The sequence below is a fragment of the Channa argus genome, chromosome 8, assembly GCF_033026475.1.
Source record: "Channa argus isolate prfri chromosome 8, Channa argus male v1.0, whole genome shotgun sequence".
In the NCBI taxonomy this organism is placed as follows: domain Eukaryota; kingdom Metazoa; phylum Chordata; class Actinopteri; order Anabantiformes; family Channidae; genus Channa; species Channa argus.
The window spans coordinates 14138313-14162334 of NC_090204.1; the positions used below are offsets into that span (position 1 = coordinate 14138313).

The 24022-nt window shown below is 38.2% G+C and overlaps 1 pseudogene; it reads left to right on the forward strand.

Annotated features, from left to right (window-relative positions):
• Positions 1 to 1205: 1205 nt before the first annotated feature.
• Positions 1206 to 6068, forward strand: LOC137131863 (hydroxylysine kinase-like; annotated as a pseudogene).
• Positions 6069 to 24022: the final 17954 nt, after the last annotated feature.

Below are 24022 nucleotides of genomic sequence, written 5' to 3' on the forward strand. Positions count from 1 at the left end.
TGGATGAAAACCCTTAAAATATGAATAAAACAAAGTTGAACCTTAACCCCTTCCAAGAGCACAAATCTCATGTCAAACCCTCCATCCTGCGGCTTAGTATAGTATGGTAAGTTGTATTTTGAAAAACTCCACCGGATGTGTGTTTTTCCACTAAGGACAACAACAACAACGCCCGTGATTCCGTTGCCTCGAATGAGAGCGACGCTGTCAAAACCGTATTCCTGTTTTTTACGCAGCTTGAGGTGAGTTTGCTGACGTCAGTAATAACGCAGACTGTTATATGTTATTGGCCATCGCAGTACAGCTCTTATTTCACATTTCTTACTAGCGCACCGTTATTTTATGCACTGACCGGGACTCAACTCATAATTATGGAAATATCGTATTAAGTTTAAGTGTTGTTACCTTTATGATCGTCACCGCTTCAGGAAAAACATTCCAGCGCGTATAAATATCGGAAAACAATTGGGAATTCCCCTTTCAAGCCCACAGAGTCCGCGATGGCATCTTTTATTTGAACAGGCGAGATCAAACATGCACAGATACAGCGATCCAGTTTAATGATTAAAGAAGCTGGAGAAGCTTTAAAAAAAATAGAAAATGTGTGGGAGAATTTAAAATGCTAAATGTAGACTAGAAAGTTATTTAATTTAATAGCCGTTTCAACTCTATTGAGTGCATAGCAGCTTTGTATAGAAACTCAAAGGAAAACGTGTCATTAATTGTATTTGCATCCTGGATTAGCAGATTGACCTGTGTCTTTGTGCAAAAGGATCAAACGTCATCAGCCAGACTGTTCTTCTGTGTGATATGTTTCTTCATCCCAAAACACATGATTGAGATTAGTTTTTCAATATAAATTTAATAACATTGAAATTGGAGCAACCTATTTCAATGTTGTTTACTTCACAGGCATTATTGCAAATCTTTCTTTCTTTAGTACTCAGATCTGAGGATAGAATACATTTTTCAACTGGGTTATCAAAACAGCAACAAACATTCCGCAGCAGCACTGTACATGCAAGGACATGCTGCAAGGAAACAGTTATTGAAAATGATCATATAGACAATAATACCTTACTGCATTATGCTGGAATGCTGATAGGGTAGAAGACAGGTTAATGTCCTCGTGTCCTGCACTATAATTATTCACAACCTCAAGGTTTCCCACAAGCAAGGCCACAACACACAGGTTACAATTTATAATGCTTCAGAGTAAGGGAAAAGGCCGGGAAAGACTAACTTTTTACCTTTGGCAGACTGTGGCTGTGGCTGTCAGAAGTACCTGGTGCGACTGTTGATGTATTTTCCTGGACTCACAATTTTCAAGGTTCCTGTTAAGCCCCAGCTACTGTTTGAAAGTGGAAAGACAGCAGCCAGAATGGACAAAATCCTACAGGAGGTATGATAGTAACACAACTGATAATTTACAAAGTGCTAATATTTTTCACTAATTGTATCCTTGTAATTGTAGTAGATCATGATCATATCAATATGCTAATTCAGTATAATCTATAAATAAGGGATCACTGCTCATTGGCTGCCCATGAAGTTGGACTTCTGGAACTTCATCACTTCTCTGCCAGCTATATAGAGTTTGTTAGTAGTGGCAACAAACATATCATGTAGTCCTTTCAAATCCTCCCTGTTTCAAGTCCAGATGAGGTCATATCTCAGATGAGATATTATCTCTCCCGCATGATCCCGCTCTGCCTTGAGGCCTTCGACCAGTTCAATGTGCACTTGTAATCTTAGCTCCCTCCAGATGTCTGAGCTCCAACTCAATGTCCAAAGCTTTCTCACCCTAAGTTTTTGCTTGGCATAACTTTATCGAGACAAAACAAAAGTCCTTCTCCACAGCCTCCTCAAACTTCACATATGCCGGGATTTTTGTGTCTGCAACACCCACAGCTCCAGACCTTCTAGGTTGTCAACACCTTTCTGAGGCTTTAGGAGACCTTCACTCTTCATCATCTGATCCAACTCCCTCACTCCGCTAGGAGGTGATCAGCTGACATCTCTGCTCCATGTGTTCAAGATGTTCGGCTGCAGATCTGACAGCGCGATCAAAAAAGTTCATGCTTCATCTGAAACCAAGTAAACTTATGAACCACTACAGTATATGCTGTAATGTTCATTATGGCCAATCCAATGACAAGTCCAATAACAAAACAAAAGCCGGGTTCAGATCAGACGGACTGTTACTTTCAGTCTCCCACTTTCCGGTTTCTCAAATGTTGCTCATGTGAGCACTGTGATGTCCCCCAACACTGGAGCTCACCAAGTTGTGCACAACAGTTCACAACTGATAAAAATGTTTGCTTGTTTCACCTTTTTTGCTCTCTCCAGGCTGCCTTTCAGTGCTGTTATGGTTTCTTTTCTAGATGGAACATCCTCATCTTAGTTTGTTGCAGAGGGAGAAGTCCCTTTGGAGTCTCAAATGTTACCCTTCTGGAAGAATACATGAATATTTTAGATGGACATCCTGTTAAGGAGGTTGTGTCATCTGTCATGCGTCAGTACAGGACCTGTTTGATGTTTGATCCCCAACTGTTCCGGTATCCGCAAGTGTGAGTATGATATCAACTCCTTATTTTCCCTCCTATAACCTTTTGAGTTGAATATTCTCACTGCATTAAATGGTTTACTGTAAGCATGAGTGCACTTTTTTGACACTGCACTTTGATGAATATTTAGACACGGAGCTGGTTTTACAGACACTCCTTTAGTCATCCACTTTTCAATAGTAGCTGCTTTCATAGCCACTAGAAACAGGATATGTCTTTTAATTTGCTCTGTAAAGACGATACACATAGAACTTGTGCTCACTGTTATGATGATGATACACTGTTATGTAGTTGAGTGCACCCTTGCTTGCAGAGACACACTGCAGTCTATGTTTAGCACATTAACCTCTTTCAACTCATGTTTAGAATTTGAATAAAACTATGTAAAGATATTTTCAGAAGCAAGACAAAAAAACCTTTTGAAAAAAAAACACTAGACTAGAAAGTTATTTAATTTAATAGCCGTTTCAACTCTATTGAGTGCATAGCAACTTTGTATAGACACTCAAAGGAATTTGTTTAGAATTTGAATAATTTTAGAATTTGAATTTGAATAAAACTATGTAAAGATATTTTCAGAAGCAAGACAAAAAAACCTTTTGAAAAAAAAACACTGTTTACACTTTGAGAACTTATTGAAAATCAGCATTTATTTTGTTAAAACATTTTGTCCGTTAGATGTAATGCTCTCTTAGAATTTGGGGGTCTTAGGGGGGATAACCGCCCTGACTGTGTCTCCCTTAACAAATTCTTCATTTATTCTGACTGAATAAATGGGGGTTAAATAAAGATTGCATATAATGTCATTGAACACATGACTGGTAATGTGTTTCCCGTGAATAATAACATTTTGATTTTCTTTTCTAAGGCATTAACCATGGTGGCCTTAACGACCTCAATGTTCTTGCGCAACCTTGTGAGAGTGATGGCTACAGGATTTCTGGAATCCTTGACTTTGGGGTCATGAACAGCGGCTACTACATCCATGAGCTAGCCATCACAATTATGTATATGACAACAGAGCACCCTCAACCCATTGAGGTGGGGGGACCTGTCCTCGTGGGCTGGGAAAGTGTCCTTCCCCTCAGTGAGGTGGAGAGCTTGTGCTGTACCATTTCTGCCAGTCAACAGTGACCAGTGACCAGTGACCTGTGACCTTGCGTCCAGAAAATGCGGATTATCTGATTATTATTATCCAGGAAGGGAATTCCCATTCTTAAACAATTCTGGGAGCTTGGAAAAGACCACGTGGAGAAAATGTGGTTTCAGATTGCTGCTCAGTTCAGTGACAGAAAGTGAAAAATATGTGAAGCCATTCCCAAATAGTTTGATTCCACTGAGCCTGTCCTTCAAATCAAGTTTGATTTCAACATCACCAGTTAAAATTGATACATTGTTTTCTCACTTTTCCTCCTGAGACTCATACATGTTAAGGCAAGAAGAATCAGTTACGTAGTCAATAAATTGAATAAAAGTAAGTTCAAAGGGGACTTGTATCAACGTCCACAGGCCACTTGAATGGACTTTGGGCTAATTTTATTACATGCCTCAAAGTGATACTTTACTAAAAGTAGGGCAACCTAACTGTCTCTATTCATGCAATACATTTGCACTTAATTAATACCTGTGCAGACTTTGTCTGTGCCCTTTATGACTCCCTATTTATATTGACCCTATATTCTGTTGAAAAGTGCACAATTGCACTGCTGATTATTTTATTAAAAAGAAACAAACAAACAAACAGTCCTGTCCAGTTATTCTACTTCCAAACCTTCCAGAAATGGTTAAACATTAGAGGTCATTTGGTTCAGAATGTGTTTTTTCTTTTTTTCTTTTTTTTGGTGGTTTTGATTATACCATAACTCTCAGTTGTAACTTTCAGTCTAACATGTTGTGTGTAATTTGAAGTTTCATCATACTGGCAGACTGAACAATGGATTTAGGTGATGATGACCTGTAGTAAAACTACCACAGGATGTGATCTTGTACATTGAAAGCACATTTAGAATATTGCATGGCTGCTGTGTCATACAGTCAGTGAATCACTACAGAACAAGTATAATATTGCCTCTCCTATCACTAACCCCACACCAAAGTTTACTCACAGTCATATTCTTATCTATTGTGTGGTACATAATTCACTTTTTACAGGAATTGTAAATTACTTCTTTGGAATGACTTTGAGAGAGTAAAATAGATCAGGTTGCATCATTTCAGTGATTGCTGGTGACTTAATACCAAGATCACATTAACTCTTTACATGCTTTTATAGGTTATGTAATCTTAATGGGCCACTCCTCCACTACTGCACAACCTTACACACTTGATTGAAACTGATTAGATAAGGTACACAGGCTTATTAAATGGTTTATTAAAAACATATGCAAATATAAGTGCATTTTTTCATAGCATCAGTTTTGTCTTGTATGTGCTTCTGTTTTTGTGTCAGTTTGTGTCATTGTAAAAAAGCGCTTTAAAATATATAGTATAAAGCTACCTGTTTTTATGGTCGTGCTCTGGGGTACTACTGCCCTCATGTGGTCCACAAAATATCCTACAGTCAGTTCAGACTTAGTGGCCTTCAGTAAAAAATAAAAAATTAATTATTATGAATTATCGAATAAATGATTATTTCCCCAATATAAATATTGTACATTTCTTTATCGGTAAACATTATAGAATTCTCATTATAAACTGGATACCCAGTGCACAAAGTAGCAAACTCTTATGTACATCATCTGGATCATGGTTTTTCTTAGTATTGTGGGTTCTGTGGTTTGAGAAATAATTATTTTTCGCAAGGATTTTATGTAAATCCATGTTTAAAGAGGCATTATGAAAAAAAACATTTAAAGTTAGTAAAATCTTGCAAATCTTCTTTTGGCTGTTCCCTTTCAGTAAATCATCTCTCTCCATCTAACCCTGTCCTCTGCATCCTTTTCTCTCACACCAACTAACTTCATGTCCTCTCTCACTTCATCTGTATTAGCTCAGCAGGGTTTTCTCAGTTTGGGTTTTTGTTTTATGTGTCGTGTATTGTGAACTGTACTGTATGGTGTGTTTTGTTAGGTTAATACATACTGATGATATCATTAGTGACACCATATAGCTTTGATAGTTGCCTTTGATGGTTGCCTTTGTAGTTTACCTTTTAAGTTTGTTGTCCAGTGGTCAAGGGAACATGCATGGCAAAGAGCTTGTTACATGAGATGTTGTTCAGCTCAGCTACTGACATGACATGGTAACTGGAGCTCAGGAACTGACTACAAGGTGGTGTGGATTGCAACAAGGTAGAAGAGGAAGTTTCAGTGCGTAGCTGTGGAGGCACATGGTTTCTTAACGAGTTCTGTGAGTTCAGCCATACTTTGAGAAACTTGTTTGATGCAATTGTTTGTGAACGTGCTTGTGAGATTACTGTACTTAAAACTTGTATGTACAATTGATCTGTCATCGGCTAAGTTCAGAAGCAAATACAATAAATGGCTGCAGATACTTTGGTTGTTGAAGTATGATTCAAGTACATAAGCAAGATACTTCGATCATTTGTTTCAAACTGTATATTTGGTTGTTTCTTACTGTATTATGCTTTACATTCTTTCTTTTCATCACCAGGAGCAGCCTGAACCAGTCATACTGAAAGCAGGATGAATCCATGCTTGTTGCCTGTTGTTAGCTGACTGTTCTGCTGCTGCTGTTGAATACCTCAACTGTAACTAGTGGTTATCTGAGTTACTGTTGCCTTTCTATCAGCTTAAACCTGTGGCATCAACAAGGCATTTTTACCCAAAGAAATGCACCTCACTAAATTTTTTTTTCTCTTTCAGACTATCCTTGTAAACCCTAGAGATGGTTGTGTGTGAACATCCGAGTAGATCAATATTTTATAAAATATATAAGACCAGCCCATCTGGCAACAACCACGCCAAGCTCAAAGTAGATTAAATCACCTTTCTTCCTTATTTTGATGCTCGATTTAAACTTCATCAGATTGTCTTGACCATGTCTACAGAAATGTTTTGAGCTGCTATGTGTTTGCTTGAATTTGCTGTTTTAGACCAACAGTTGTTATTTTTACATTACCGGTGGATTATTCTGTATGAATACTCATAGCTGAAAGGTTTTGTTTGTATGAAAAAATGGCAATTTACTCAACATTTCTGTATCTCATCGGTTTTCTGTGGCCCTTTGTTGTGGTTTTTCAGTCCACAGGCGTACTCTTTGTGTTTAGTTCCAGTGCCTTGATGGATTTATTTTTGGCAGCGGCAGGATGTTTTCAATGAAAAGGTTCTAAAATCTACTGTTTACCACCAAACAACAACTATAGCAACTGTAGCAGCCAAAGAGCCAGATATTAGCGGGTTTCAATAACAGTGCTACAAGAAAAGAGAATACTGAATACTAGATACCAAATGACTAGTGCTAATGTTGCACTGTATCTCCTGAAGATGTCACGAGGTGTCTGACAAAATTGACTTTTCTCTGTATATAAACGGATGCTGTGTGCTTGAAGTAGCAATAACAACTTCTGTATGTGCAGTACTCGATTTGGTACAGTCCTTAAGATGTACCAGTAGGTGAAAAGGTTTCAACAACCTGGGAGAGCATTATGCTGCTTGACAATGATTAAGGGGATTCCCTTTTTTATATCCTTAATATTAATGGACATTTTTTAAATACTTGAAAGACAAATAGGAGGAACATATAACAAAGTTCTCTAGGTGAGTTAGTGCATATGCACAATAGGAGGCAAAGGCTTATAATACTAGGTCCCTTATACCACTTGTCCCAGATTAAACATACAAAATGATACATAGGCCTCTTTAAACAATGTTAATGTTAATATAACCATCCAAGGATGTATGATGTTGTGTTAAAATGGAATAAATAGATTGAATAAAATGTACACTTGTATCTGTCAGGTAAGACTTGTAATTCTGCGAATGGATGTACTGTAAATATCCATGTTTTCCTTTTTAGTTATGAAGCATCTTCTAAAAGGCAGAGGTGAGTGTGACTAGGTTTTCTTCCTGCCTTTCCATCACTTCAGGGGTGGATCCTGTTTTTGTGCTCACAAGCCGGGCTTAGTTGAACAAGAAAAAGTTGAACACTAGATGGAGACATCATCCCACTTATCCCATATCCTCCATAAATGGTTCATTTTGTGAATCAGTGTTTCAGACTGGAATCCAAGCTTTTTATCTAAATTTCCTGATCGATGTGAATGTATCTCATGTCAATGGTGCACAAAATTAGCATTTAGTAGACAAGCTTGTAACCTTTGACCAATCTCTTCACAAGTGTAAAAATGTAGAACAAATGTGAGACATGATCTGACTGAGTTTTGCTACAGTACCAGTCCTGTGATTTTGAGGAAAGCACATAATTTAGTATTAAGTTGAATGCACCACTGCAGATGTCAATATAACATAGTTTTTATTTCATCCAACCTAAAGGGCAGTTACACTCTAAACACCTCAGCCATGGCTTCATTTTCACACTCCCAACACCATCTTACACACATACACACACACACACCTCGTCTACCTTTCCACATTTCAACCTCCCACCTCAAAGGCACCATCTGCCCTCTGCCCCTGCTGCAGCTCGTGATATGGATTTCCAGTCATGCAGAAAAAGTCACAGTGTGCATCTGTGAATGTCTGCCTGTGTTCACGTTTGTTCTCCGTCTGTTTCACTGTAGCTCACTGGTGCTTGAGCACACCAAGGCCAAAGTGGCATACTGAACAAACCTTTGCACTGTATCCTTCATAAGCCACAGTCCCTCCTGTGTCTCATTGTCTCTTTCTTTTACCTTTTTTCTTCTGGTCCTTCTAATGCTCTAAATCCATGTTCCACAAATTATAGCTGAAATCTAAATGGCAATACTTAAAGGACTTAGCTTAATACACCAACCCCACTTATCAGTGCCATTAATCCTCTTGGCATTTCAAAACAGAGCACTGGGTCTGCATTGCACCCTTTTTAATATACAGCAGAGACTTTAAATGTATACTCCAAGGACAAAAGTCAGAAATGGGGAGCACACTGGTAACAAAAGGGAACAAAATTCGAAGGTACAGTGCAATGTTACAGATGGAATGTGTGCAGCAGTCAATTGTTCAAAACATGTTTCAATACCTTTACAGACAATGTGAAAACGTGAGACCACGAAACATGTTTGATTGTCAACTTACATTTGTAGAAATATTTAAACATCTAAGATGAATAAAATAATCACAATGAAATCCCACATTTACGTCATAAGCTTTGGATATAATGCGTCTGAACAAACCAAAACTTTCAATTACTTCAGTGAAAACATCTCATGTAGGCCGCAGTTATAGTCTTTAAAAAAATAGAGCAGTGATCTGTTAGTGTGTGCAATAAGCTGCATATACTACATAAACATCCTGTTTCTCATTTTTGGATCATACCTCTGCCTTAGATCACCGACTGTCCATGGATTAATTTTACCAATGAACCTCAACAGTTATACATTTCAATAATGAACTTGTACCATTGAACCTGAGAACCTACAATACATTAAAAAATTCCCATGAACCTGCAGCTTGGGTTTGTGCCTCTTTGTTTTATTGAACATAACAATTAGTCTCCATCTCTTAACTGGGAATCACCAGACACACAGCTTTTGGCCGTCTTGCCGGGCTTTTGCTACTGCCAAGCAGTCCTGTTAGGTCTAATTCACTTCATGGATCCTTGACAGGCTCTTGTGTAATGTATATTAGCTTTACACCCTGAACAATCTATACTGGCCAAGATGTTTTGATACAACACTAATGGCTTCTCTCTCTCTGTGTTAAGATGTTTCTCATTTGCTGACAGTTTGGCAAAGTCCTAACAGCTTTTACACAAAATGTGTGTCTATTACTTAACAATATAGCACTTGAGCATGCAGTTAAGTTACATTAATAAATAGATTTGCCTGCTGAGATGCCAAAATCACAAACAAGCATGGCAGAATTATATAAATTATTTCCTTTGTCCTCTCAGTAAGAAAAAATTCACTTTATTTTTTAATGGCATCATTTGTATTCCAAAGAAAGCTTACTTCAAGGATAAAGTCACCTCTAAAGTGTGACAACTTTCGAACAGAAGAATAATCACAACAGCATCCAGCCTCTAAAATCATGCAAAAACAAAAGGGATGCTCATCACAATTGGATGTAAAGCTGAGGAGCAGACAGAGGTCTCAATTAGTAAGCTGTCGTGGTAGCTCGGTGGCTTCTCCAGTCTTATCAGTTGCTTTCAGAGCATCTGGGCTGCGCAGATGGATGCTGGCCTTGGTCTCGTACCATGAACTGTTCTCTACCAGAAACATAACTCAACAAAGGGGGATTGAAAGAAACCGTCAACATAAATTCATTAAAACTTTCGCACATTAGCACACGTCCCTTTTCTGTGGACGTCTCGGCATTGGCTGTAAGTAGTGTCACGGTGCCCTATCTGTACCGAACAGGTGGGAAGCACATTGGTGCCTCAGAGGTCAAACATTAGGGAGGCGCTTACGGGGTGGGGGGGGGTGGCTAATCGATTGGACAGACTGGATTTACTGAGCTGACTGAGTCACAGGGTGATCGTGGAGGCAAAGCAGAAAAATCTGTGTGTGTGTGTGTGTGTGTGTGTGTGTGGATAAGAAAGGTACCTGATTTCACAAAGAAACTAACTTCCTGAATTATCAAAAAAGTAGATGTGCACACTGAGGTAAACACTAATAAGTACAGTACATATTGTAATGTTGGAAAACTATGTTTTTATTTAATCAAAGATATAAGCTCATGGTAAAACAAGAAAAAAATGCCTTTGTGTTTTGCAGCATCAATTTTGTTCCTTTTCTATTAATATAAACTGAGCAAACCGTGCTAAAATTTATTTGAAAATGAGTAAGTGAATATGCTGTTTATTTCAAAGCAAGTGATAGAGTAACACCATATTGTGAAATTTTTGTTTAGATTTATAAATCAAAATTCAATCAAACATTTCATTGAAATATGATTAAATCGCTAGGTTGATAACATTTAACTGTGTTCAGCACATTATAGTCACATAAAAAGTCACTCATATCAGCTGGTAAATCTATATACTAGTTATACTTTTTATAAAGGTGGCAAATGGTATGTTTGTGATACTTGATTTCAATAATTTTTTTATTATTTAAAAATAATAAAAAATTAAAAGAGACAAATTTTTCAGCAGTATATCACTTTCCAACAATACACAAAGTAGATATATTTTGTACTTTTCTCAACTCTCTCTGTTGTGCAATTCAGCTTTTTGACACTGGGTGTCTTGATGATATAGTGATCCTGTTCCACCTACGCAGCAAATATATAGCAAAACTGAGAATGTAAAAATATGCCCCATGGCTGACATTTAAAGATTGTTTCAAACACCCCCACATGTACCATATATAGTGGACACATTAAGTAACTTGTCAATTCCACATGCTGAGAAAAATATAAAACTTAGCTGTAACACTGCAGCATTTATAGTATTTATAAGTAAACTTGGTTTACTTTTGGAATGTACTCTACGGGGCCTTTTCTGCACTTTTTGGGGCCCTAGGCAAGCAGGCTTCCAACCCTCTACCCCTCCCCCAAAATACATATTTATACACACCATACGTTCGGTGTTATATTTACAATTACCAAATATTTTGCTCATTCTCTATTGAGTAGACCTTTCACTTTTTTCTCCTCCCATGCTTTATTTTTATTTCTGTGCTGTGCCCTGAAGGACTTTCAGGCGGTATGGGGTGTCACGTCTAATTTCTCAGACATCAAAACATTCTTCTAATTTCAAAACCCTTTAAAGTGTAAACTGCTATTGACTGAAGTATCATAACTGGTTATAAATGAGAAGACACCACTGAGTGAGCAAGAGAAGACAAGGCTGTGTGAGTACTCCCACCATGTGTGTGTGTGTGTGTGTGTGTGTGTGTGTGTGTGTGTGTGTGTGTGTGTGTGTGTGTGTGTGTGTGTGTGTGTGTGTGTGTGTGTATATGTTAAAAAAATCATTCCTATAAACCCAGTTGTGAGTTTATATATATACTTTATCACAAGTAGGTTGCTAATATTTCACTATTTAGATTACAGACATATTTATTATTGCACTGCAGTTGAAGGGCGTTATGCTTACACCACCATTAGTTCTATGGGAGCAATGTTCAAGCTAATACATCTCTGGCAATGGCACCAAAATGGTGGCTGGTTTTACACAATTTCTTGGCCCTAAATAATCAGAAATGCTGAAATAACCACTTTGTACTTCACTAAACAACAGGTTTGTACAAAGACAGATTAGGTAAGATAGTGTTAAATATCTTGCTAAAGCTTCAATTTATGGATTTGTCCCATAAGCTACAGTACATCACATGGCTCATGATGTTTTACAACAGAAATAATAAACTACTGCTTCACACTGGACTTAAACTCTGGTCTCGTGTGGCAAAGTTCTCTTCTTGGTTGACTTATCTATCCACCCCAACCACCTCTGGACAAACTTTTCTGTCTAAATACTCGATGACAGTGTTATGTTGGATATTAATCATCACTCCATGATAATATGTTTCTGTTGGTTGTTTTTACAAACAACATCCCTAGTTGTATTTTACAATGACAGTCTAATGACAGCTTTAGGAAAATCCCAGAGGACATCACACTTTTAAACACACTCATCACACTCAAAGACTTGAAACTTTTTACCAATCATCGCATAATCTCTTAGTTACAGAGAGTTAATTCCAGTGTTGTCATGCTACTGAATGACTATTTGCCTGTTGTTATCACACGCAAAGTTTGATTGGTAACCTACTCCAATTAGGCAAAAATTAGTCAAAAAAACTTTTCATGACATAATTTAAAGTCAACAAAGTCTCTAGTGAAGAAGAGTGGATGGGTGGGTGACACCACACAATGTTCTGATGTAAAGCAGGTATCTACTGGACCACATCTACATATGGTAATGATAACAAGCAACAGCCATTGAATGGTGAGGCATTCAAAGCAGGTGAAGCAACAGAACGTTCATTGTAAGGGTTTGCTGACAATATGCTGTTTATTCATCCATTTACTGTCATTCTGTTCTTATGTAAGTGATAAATTGATGGGTGCCATTAAAGGCTGATAGGAAACATACAGATGCTGTTTACATTCCCCTTGTTTTTTTCTGTCGAACACTGACGCCATGCGCAGCTCAAGTTAAGCGAAACATTGAACTTGGAGCGTCCAAGTCCGTGACCCAAAACACAATCCATCCAAAATGTAAAGAAAATGTGAGATTGGAGAAGGTCTGCTTTCAACAAGGGCAAAAGCAGTGCAGGAGAGAGACAGTGAGAGAGGGAGAGAGGGAGAGGGGAGATGGATGTACCATCCTGTACCCTCCAGTGTCTCAGGCAAATTTAGTCTACGTAGGAGGAGAGAGCCCTCTTCATCTTTTTGCTTATATTGAAATTCTTTGTTAGTGAGAGAGAAACAGATCCATCCATGCATTTGCAGAGTGCTGCAGGTCACAGAAAGTTGAGTTACATGGTGATAGCTGAAGTCAGTAAAGGTGTCTAAATGATTAGTAGTGTGACCTCACCACTGATACTTTATAAAACCTCTTATAAAAAATAACAAATCAAAAATTCGACAAAAGTTAATTGCCATACTGTAAAAAGTCAAGGATTTGTTAAATCAGACTACGTTGCATCGGACACTCACTAGTAATTTCAGACATTACAAACTGTCTGGAGGTTTGGGGAAGTGTATATACTTTAAGTCAAAGACAAAATCCATTTTTATTTTGCAAAAGTGAGCTAATAGGGCAGATTATCTGCCACCACAGTTGTTTAGTATGTTAATGGCTCCAAATCATCAGGATTTTATCGGCAAAATGAAGTCAAAGAATCCAAAGTTCAAAGTATTTATTCTGAAAACATTGCTCCTTGTGATTTGTTACATTACATATTATTGAATTATTGTTATGGATGTATCAGCACATAGAAAACATTGTTCATTTCTTAATGTTTATGTTGAGGAGTGTGTGCAAGCCTTCATGATAATAGTACAGTAAATGTAATGAGAAAATGATGTGACTTCGTTGATTTTTACTGCCCTTTTTAATTCAGTGAGTGACTTAACCCGGGCTCTATACTATGGAGTGCTGTGTTGTAACAGCTGTTTTAGTGTCACCACAAAAAGCAAGTTTTATTTGTCTTTCACCTCCAGCCATTCCACTTTTTTATTAAACACATTGCTTTGCATCTGGTTTATGTCATGAGGCAAGTGGACAGAATGAAAACACCGCAAAGTAACAAGGTTAAATAATTTACAGGAAAATAAATACTCGAAAGAACCTACTTCCTAATCCAATCATTCTTAATAAAGTCAAGTGTGTGCTCACCAGTGTGTTCGCAGGATGGTTAATCAGAACATCACTGTGCTGAGAATATAAACACATCACTAAATTGAATTCAAACAGACTTTGCGACTCAGTCGACTCGTTGTTGACTACTACATGTGCTGTGGGTCACGCATTGGACATGTAAAAGTCAAGTACAGGTCTCTGTGTGTGTTTGTGTCTAAAGATGGTTCCTTGTCAGTGTAGGTGTGTCAGCGTTTGTTTGTATCACTGCTACATGAGTACAGAGTGGCCAGTTAGAAACAAACCGCCATTCTGGACCCATGAGATTTGGCACTGAGAAGCTGGAATTGAGAGTCATTATATGAAGACAGAAGGACAGAAGAACTAATCCAAATAGTTCTTTTAGGAGGGACAGAAAAAAACCCAGAAAGTCTTTACTTTTTAATCCCAATGCTGAAAGTGTGTTTATCTCTCTCCCTTTTGACAAATGACATCCATTAAAAGAAAAGTTGAGAAACAAAGAGAAAAGCTGAGGGGGAAGAAGCTATTTTACTAAAACAATAAAGTAATGTAAAATTGTGCAGGGTGGCAGGAGTAGTTAAGCCAACTGAGAGCTTCTGCCAGCGCCCAGTAATATTTTGTCTCTGTCACAGGCCCTCTGTTTTTAGATAAAATGGGCTTTTAATTCCACATGTAATTCCCAGTAACACTGCTAAACCTCCTCACTCTTTGAGGGCAGAAATTGAGGTGACGTGAGGTTGATTTTTGTTTCCCAGCTGCTGGCAAGATTGAGGAAACAGAATTAGGACACTTTTCATTTTTGCAGTTGCTGTTCATTAGTTTTTCACCACTCCTAATAGCGGACATAACATTTGGATAATTTTCTGTATTGATGTGGAGATCTGAGGACGTTCCACTCAGAGCATTTGTTTCTGATAAGAGTCCTGATGTGATTCTGTGAGGTTTGGCTGTATGTGTGTGTGTCAGTGTGACTGTGGACACATATGTGTACATGTGTTTAGAGATAGATCGCCTGAGAGTAAATGACGCTGAAGACAGATATGGAAAGTACCCATCACTAGCGGGGAAAATATGGCACGAGATCAGGGGAAAAAGTATCTAACTGGAAGGTGTGGGCGTCTATACTGTGAATCAGTAGAAGGGACTGAGGGTGTCAACATGACCTCTGATGAGGTCTGACCATCCACACCCATCTACACGATGCAGAATTCCTCTGAGGTCTGTTTCTGGCCTCCTGCCCTTTTCTATTCAGCCAACATCAAAAACCATTGAAGCCCATGAGGGTCTCAGTCAGTTTTGGCTCCATAGTATCTTCTGAGCTAAAAATGATGTCCGTCATAGCAAAAGATTAATATTGTATTGTTGTTTTGAGAGGTTTCTCTTACAAAGTGAAAACACATGGACTTGGATCCCTAAATCTCACATCTCATGTAAACCAGACAAAAGTAGACAAAAATAAAACAATGAGAAAGAATGATTTGATGAAAAATGACCCATTTCCCCCAGCATACCCTACAAATTTATCATATTAATGTGGACTGTTTGTTGGAGAGAAATTGTCTCTGCCCCATTCGCACATCAAAGCCAATAAGAAGAAATGTCCATTTTAACAGCAGATGACCACTAATGATTTCTCTGCAAATGAAAATAAATCAGTCTGATAGAGGTTTGGAAGGCACATCACCCTCTGTTCTTTGTTCGGTATGTAATCCCAGGATGCAAATATACTGTAGAGGCCAGCATCCAACCAGGTTTTACCAGACAGTTTTTTGTTACTTCTTGTTTGGGGCAACTACTCCTGCCTCCCTGCTTGCTGCCAGTACTTGTTGCAAATGTCTTACCTGCCTGCTTGATTTGCGATTGGTTTTTCTGACCCGTTGTTCCTCACTGTAACTTTGTTTATTTGACTTTTCTCTGCAAAATAGGACTCAGTGTTTGTATTTAACTCTGCATCTATGTACCTAATAACCCTCACTGTCGTTGTTACGTAAGGTTCTCATTCAGAGCCTGTTTCAGCTTTTAAGTCATTGCCTGTTGCTAATTTTGTCTGTTCAAGATATGTTTTTTTGATGCTGTGTCCAAGTTGTAATTTTTTCCCTTTCCGGACTAATCTCTCAGCCAAATCTTTTTTTTTACTGGACCAATGTAATTTAATGCGACACATCTTAAAGATTACATCTAGTAATTTGGCAGTAAAAATACATTAAATTGCCTTATCATCAGAGCCTTTGGCTCTCTGTGTGGTAGTATATATATAGTTTGCTGTTTAGGCACCTAAGTATGCTAAACACCCCCTCAAAATGTTTTTACAAGCACTGTTTGACACAAGTCTACTTGTATCCCACTAACTATATAAAATATATTTCACTCAGAATCTGCTGCTAGACAGAGGATCAGAAAACAGTGGGAAAATAGGGCTGCATGCTGTAGCCTCATACATCAGACGCTATGATGAGGGATAGATACTTTTGGAGGCCTATTTGATCAAAAGCAGGCAAAAAGGAAATAATAACTTTGTGTACTAAGTCAGTGGTAAGTGTGTGTGCCAAGTATGTATGTGTACGTCAATGTAAATCTGTTTAATTATATACATACATACATACATACATACATAACTTGATGAGAAGTGGGCTCCTGGAACAAGATATATAGTTTTAACTGAAAATCATTGACGTTATAGAAACTGTTATTAAAATAAAAGCCAGTAAACAACATCTGACAAAGATGGAAGATTCTCATTAAAAACCTAAACTATAAAAAAAATGACTTTGGCTGCCTGATCAAAAACACACCATTTTTAAAAATAAATTTATTTTCAGTGCAGCATTTTTGCTTCAGTTCCAGCACAAACTTTTCCAGTAACATTTTTTTCCCCATGTTCACTTGTAGAGGATGCGCTGGGCAGAGAGAGTGGATGGAATAGGAGTTTCAGGTTATAGATGTAGCTTAAGTTGTAAAATGTAGCTGTAAACAGTCTGTTCTGAGTCAAAGAAAAAAGGTGAGTGCACACACTTTGACATCTGGAGTTGAACAGGATGAGATCATTTTCATATTCCAGATTAAACGTGAAGTTAAAATCAACATTTTAAACACTTTTCACAGTTCTTTGACTTTTGTTTTTTTTGGTAAACAAACGCTATTCATTTTTTGGGGTTTGTCATTGTCAGAGGACGCATATATTCTTATATGCTGTATGCCTTAAATGGTCTAATCTGTCGTTCATTTCAAAGAAGTAGCATTAATGACATACAGGTATGCTCCTAAAATGTACTCTGGTCTCACAAACACGTGAAATTCTGCTTCTCTTTGGTAGGAATGGGTTTACTGATCCGTACTCTAACAATGGATTCAGAGGCACCTTGTCCCACTAAAGAAAGCACCCAAGCTAATGCTTTAAATCTGTCCGGTGATGTAACACCACCTCACTCTCAGTGGCTCTTTTCGACTTTCTTTGCTGACACTAAAGATTTTCTTTGTGGTTCTAATGACCCTTTTCAACTAATAAGGCACTGTGGGGCTGACCCTTAGCCATCCGTTTGATCCCTCAGTTTCATTCTCAGGTGGTTCTGATTACAGAGAAAACAACATGGTGGATTGTTTGTCAGCTCAAAGGAAGTGATGCCACTATGCCTGCAGTCATGTCCTGGAGGAGTGTGACTGAGGATGTGACCTCACAACAAGTGCTAAGTTGACCTGTGGTAGCTTAACATTAGGAAAAGGGGTTTATCAGAGTCTCTGCAGCAGTGTTGCAATCTGACAGCTTGTACCAGTCTAGTGACTTTAATGGAGCGTCAAACCTCCAAAGAGACCAGTTTTTGTTCGCTACAAACGTTTGGAAAGAGACAGAACAGAGTGATTAACAACTGATCCACAGCCTTTGAGATTTGTCATTTGTAACCAGATAAAAACATCATTAGTGAAAGAGATGTGCAGCACAGCACAGCATATAAGCTCACCCGCATCATTTTCTCACAAATTTTCTCCATTATGTCAAATAAACGCAATCAGCAAATAAAGTTCACTTTGTCAAATACAGCAAATGCAGTAGAACAATTTTCCAGTAACACTTTAGCAGCACTTACTAAAATAAACAATACTTCCAGACCACACTTCCGCAAGAGACTTGACTTTTAATTACCTTTGTGAAGTAGCACCACTGATGAACAGAGCACAATGGTTTTTTTTGCTACAATCACCATCCAAGCCAAATTCCAGTAATGAGCTTAACTTAACAGCCTCTTACACCTGAGTTTGTACAGCTACAAAACATTTATGAGAAAACAACTGGTTTGCTACTGTCACTAATACAGCATGTGAGTAAGTTTGAATGAGGATTGTACTGGATTGCAATCACTGGCATTTTGTAGTAGCCATGAGTGGCCGAGGGACTCTGAAAGCTGGAAGGATGTAACATATAGCTGCAGAGGTGAAAAGAAGGAAACGTTAAACCAGGAAGAAGTCAAATTGATGAGTATATTGCTGTGTCATAAATTCTTTTATGAAAAACCTGCATGAAAGTGTCTGCCTCTGTCTGTGTTTCTGGGTTCCCACCTTTTCATTCACTGTAATGTTGCTCCAAACATTTTACTGCCATCATTTTAAAAATATAACATCAAAAAGTTTTACTTTAACTCTAGAATAAGAAAGAAGAGGCGAGAATCAGCGAGTTAGTATGAAGATACTTTTTTTTTCTAATTTACATGCAATTGATTCTTCAAGTGGCAATTATTAAAAGTCATGATGGTATATTTCACTTCTTAACTGAATCCTTTGAAAAGCATTGATCATTGAGGACTTCATTTATATATTTAGACCTGTGCCTTTTCAGATGCTGTGTGAGAATATGTTTCTAGGTTTTCTCACTTTTTCTCACATTTTAAACACATTCTTACTCTTCCTTTCGGCTGGTGATAAAACCATTTCTCTATTTTTAAAATGATGTTTCTGTCAAAACCCATTAATTTCAATTTGCAGAATCTTTGCATGAGGATGCGCTTTGACAGCAGAGTCCCGACCGTATGACCACACAAGTAGGTTTTTCTTCCCCATCTTCGGATATGTCCAACAGACCTTCATGGTAGTGGTAACAATTAGAAACATGCAGTTGCTTAGTTTTAGCCACAAAATCTATTTGGCTAAGTTAGCACACATATGTACTTAAGTTTAGGAAATAACTGTGGTTCAAAATAAGTAAAATAAGTACTTCCATGATGAAGAGGACATCCGTTGTCATGGTAACAATAATAAAAACAGCTAGTTGTAGGAAGGGCATAGATAAAAGAAACAACAGGGGCTCTTGGTTGGAAATTGGAAACAAACAGCGTGAAAGTGTTTTGTCAGCTCATCATTCACCCTGACCTCATCCTAACACACATTTTGTCACGCTTTATATTGTGTCCCATAACTTCTACTTTGCTCCTGTCATAATTAAAGTCACTGGAGGTCATCTAACAATAAAACATGACTATGGATTGTAATAAGCTGCATGCACAGGTGACCAATGGGTTCAATTTTTACAAGGCAGTCTTATTGAATCCAACCCAGAGACATGGGTTCACTGAGACAAGAGAATGTTTTTGGATTCAATGTTTTTTATCAGTAGCCAGCAATTTGGTTGTCTAATTGTTTATGCATTTCTTAGAGGATGAAATTTTGTTTCGTTAAGACTGCATTGGCTCCAGCAAAGAGTGCAGAGAGTGTGAGTGTGTGTGTTTGCACACAAGAACAGTAATATGGGCTTCAAGCTGTGTGGTGGCCCTGCAAGTGTGGGCTGTTTGGATGACCCAATTTAACTTTTTCATTATTTGATTTAGATCTGCTCACAACCTCCAGTGTCCGTTTAATGTCCAACCAAAATCAACACAACATAATAAGAACTGCTCCTCCACCACTCGTGAATGACTCTGGCGCCTTGTTCACATCTTTGACCAGGACAGTTTAACTTAAGGTCCTGCATGCTAATTTAGTGTCAGGAAGAAACGCTTAACAGCCCACTGGATAAATAACGGGATGGCACTGTGGAAACTAAACTGGTGCCATTAACAATAACGTGGTGCAGTGGATGAATGATTGTTAAACAAACCACAAGCACAAACCTCCCAAAGCTTTAAACCTATAATATCTCCTGCTTCAACATTTTCTCTCTATAAGGACAACTTTTTATGGATAAAGTGTTACAAGAAACCACACAAAATCTCTGCTGGTTCCAAAGTCTGTGCTTTTACTTGCATGACTAGTTTGTTGGTTGCAGTGTCATTCATTTATCTTAATGCTTTTGCAGTTTATTGACCTGTGTATATTTTCACAAGGCACTTCTATGCTAAATATATTTTCAAATTCTGATATATTTTTGGCACATTATGAAACAAATATTACAGTTCATTGACTGCATTGTCTCCTGTCTCTGTTCTCTTGCTGCCTGCACTCAGCCAATCTAAGCAAATAACTCAGCGTGCCCGTGAAGACGACGTTGGAGGGGGAAATTTCTCTTGATAAGCCACATGACTTTTTGAAAGCTTGGAGACATCATTTAACTGCTTAGAGATGGGGTCAGTCGCCCCACTGTCCTGCTCATGTGGCTCAGAGGAGCCAATCAGACTATCATTACTCTGCTGACAACATGTGTTTGTTGTTCTGCAAGCAGCTGCAAGGCATTCTCCTCGACTCCTCTTCATGTGTTTTAAATAAGCAAGTAAAATACAATTGCTAACCTATTATTTAGGAGATTATTTAGGACCTTTACAGTTGGTCGTTGAGACTGCCGAACGTTGAAAAAGAACTCTTTATTTTCAAATTTTTTCATGCAGGAAAACAGTACTCTACATACAATTTGCTTGATTTAATGCATATACAGTATAACGTATATACAAATTTCTCCCTATAAATTTCACAGTAATAATTCTACCATCTGCAAGTTTAAGAGCTCTCCAACTGGCATGAATAAATGCTCATTCATCAATTTGCTTATGATTCAATAATTTGAATACTGTATCCTTTGTCTTGGGCAGCTCTAACATTTGGCTAAAATGTCTCACTGTGTAAACACCCACAGGAAAAAAAAAAAAACTTCTGAGTAACAAGAGAGCGGTTTTTATTTGCCTTATAAAATGTCTTAGGGACATGGGCGATGAAACCATTAAACAGTTACAGGAGACATTACCCTGTTGACACTGATGGTATTCGAGATAAGAGGGCGGGGATCACACAAGGGAAGGACCAAATGAAACTCAACCCACCCCCTGAAAGCCCCTCTGTTCACCATGCCATCTGCAAATCAGAGAAATGGACTCCTGCAAATTCCACTCAGGCCCTTCATCTACCTCTCCTCCCTCTCTCTCCCTTTCGTGGTCTTTTTTTCCCTGAGTCAATCAGGATGGGGTCCAAATATCCCCACAGCTGCCACCATCAGCTCTGCTCATTGTTCATGCTACCATTTCCAGTCCCACTCTCCCACTGGCTAATTAGTGTTATGGTTAGTTAGCATTTTTTGCAGGCCAGGGGGTTCCCTGTGACATTATGTCTATAGCACTTGTCAAAACAGCAGTTGGTGGAGCTGGGCCGGAGGACGGTGAAGCAGCAGCAGTGGTGGTGATAGTGGGGGTGGAGGTGATGGAGAGGGCTGGGAAATTGTGGGTGGGCGAGAGAAGGGGAGAGTGCCTTAGCGTTTCGGGCAAAGGCTCTGAATGCTCCAGTGTCCAGGCTTTCTGCCCATAGTAAGCAAACTTGTGCCTGTTACCCAGAAGTATTCCTCTACCCGGCTTCCAAATCAATTATTTTTGTTTCTTCCCCCATTAATTACTTTCTTCTCCGCCTCTTCTGCTCTGGGTTTTTTCACTTTTTGTTTTATTTTGTCTCTCCTTCTTTACACACTTTCTCTCTTTCACACTGCTCCTCTCTCTGTCTCCTCTCTCCCCCCTCTATATCAGATTAGACTTTATGCTGATGTTTTTTCAAGTGTCTTCTGTTTGAATGGAGTCATGCCCCCTGCCTGCTGGCCATTTACTTCTGATCCCTCACCGATAAGCTGTTACTCATTTCAAGGGAAAACTGTCTGTAACATGGACTGTGATGAAATTCTATGAAGGACTCCAGAGTGGAGTCTGTACAATTGATGTATTTCCTCAGTCAGACAGTTAGGAGTTCAAATGGAGAGTAAATGTATTATCTGGACTCAAATGCTTAAACCAATATGTACAGCATGAAGTTGTGGTTGCACACCAGACTTGTCCCTTAATGAAGGTTAGAGTTAAATTACCTTATTATACTAATTGAAATAATTAACAGTACCTGTCATTGCATATGTTGTTTTCATACTTGAATTGTCAAATGGTCATGACTACCGTCCCCTGCAGAGCAGAGAATTATAGAATTGCGGGTGGACAATTGTTGCCAGTGCCAAAATTATAGATACTGATATGGCTTATTATTGAAAAGGGCTAATGAACATGAGGTTTTGTGAGTTTAAAACAGCACTAATAAGCTTTTGAATAAATTTTTACTGCTAGACAGGGACTTTACAAATAAAGAGGCTTTTTTTTTTTTTTTACTATTCTCACATTACTGTGGAAATTCACAGTGATTATGTGACAACATAACCACTGGACACTTACTACTGACAGCGGCAGAGAAGCAAAGAGAGAGCGCACTGAGCAGAGCTGTGCCCAAAATGTGATCTAACATAACACTAATACTTTTTTTTTTTATCAATAGTGGTATAGATATGTAACAAAAACATTGCACAACACCACTATGTTAGTTATTGATAAGCCCACCTTTGCTGAGAAGAATCCAAAATCAGTAGGGAACCTGAAGCAGCACAAAATCCAAGGAGATAAATATAGCTGGTAGTACAATAATTTAATAAATAAGTCAGTTAATAAAACATCCAATAGTTAGACTCGTCTCAGCAAGAGAAAAAATAACAACCATCAAACTGTTATTATATAATTATGCAAATGTTGGTAAAACTCCCATAAGTGTGGGCTGGTACAGTATATGAACAGATGACAATGTAATAACATTTGTTTTAAAGTTGAAGTTATAGTTGTTGTCAAACGTTATACATTAGCACTTACTTAAATTGCCCTTATATCTGTGTTGAACTGCATTATTGTGTGTTATAATCCATTTGTTACATGTTAAATCAGGTCTTAAACATAAAATTGTACATTCAGACTCGTGACTATAAGCTTTGCTAGTAATGTTTAGAGAGTTTATTAGCCATGTTGAACAGCTAAAGTATCACTATGTAGGTGAGGTCCCTCCTTAAACTCCCCACTATGATGTCACTAAAGCCTTTACTCTCTCTCAGTGCTTGACTGCCCAAAATCCAACCCCTTATCCCTCCATCCTGCCCCCGTTCTCCTGAGTCCGGTATTTATTTGAAAAGTACAGTCTACTCTTGTTGATTTATGGCTTTTTAAAAGCAGGGTTTATGGTATCCTTGCCAGTTAAAGGCTCCCAAGGTTGCAGTACTTTTTTTTTTTTTTTGGCTGAAAGCTAACTTTCTCTCAGACAAGATCTTTCCACATAATACAGTGCATTCACAAGTTCATTTTCTCAGACTAGTGCACGATACCTGTACACTGCAGAATACACTTTCTTTTATTTACCCATCAAACAGAGGATGCAGAGTTTGGTGTTTTTAAAAATCTGTGTCTTTTGGAAGCATTGTCTTTGGTGGTGATGTTAAAGTCCACATACGATAGTAGTGTTAGAAATGGAGGCAGGTTACATCCAGGTTACATTCAATCTATTGCCTACAGTGTGATTTCACAACACTATTTTATTAAATGGGCCTACTGGGCATAGTGCATGAGCCAAATAGCACATTTGCATTCTTATTCAGACTCATCTGTTTGTATCCATCCAAACATATACACATCTTTACAGTCTCAATAATATATATTTATTGTACATCCAATACTTCCCAAATTATAACTCAACTTGTTCTGGCTGCAGATTCACCGTAAGGCAGGGACTGTTAGAGAGTTCAGCAGGGCAGAGGAACTCATCAATAATGCAGCAGAGAAGAGCCGATGGATATGGGGGAGAGGAGCATATGCCCGTAG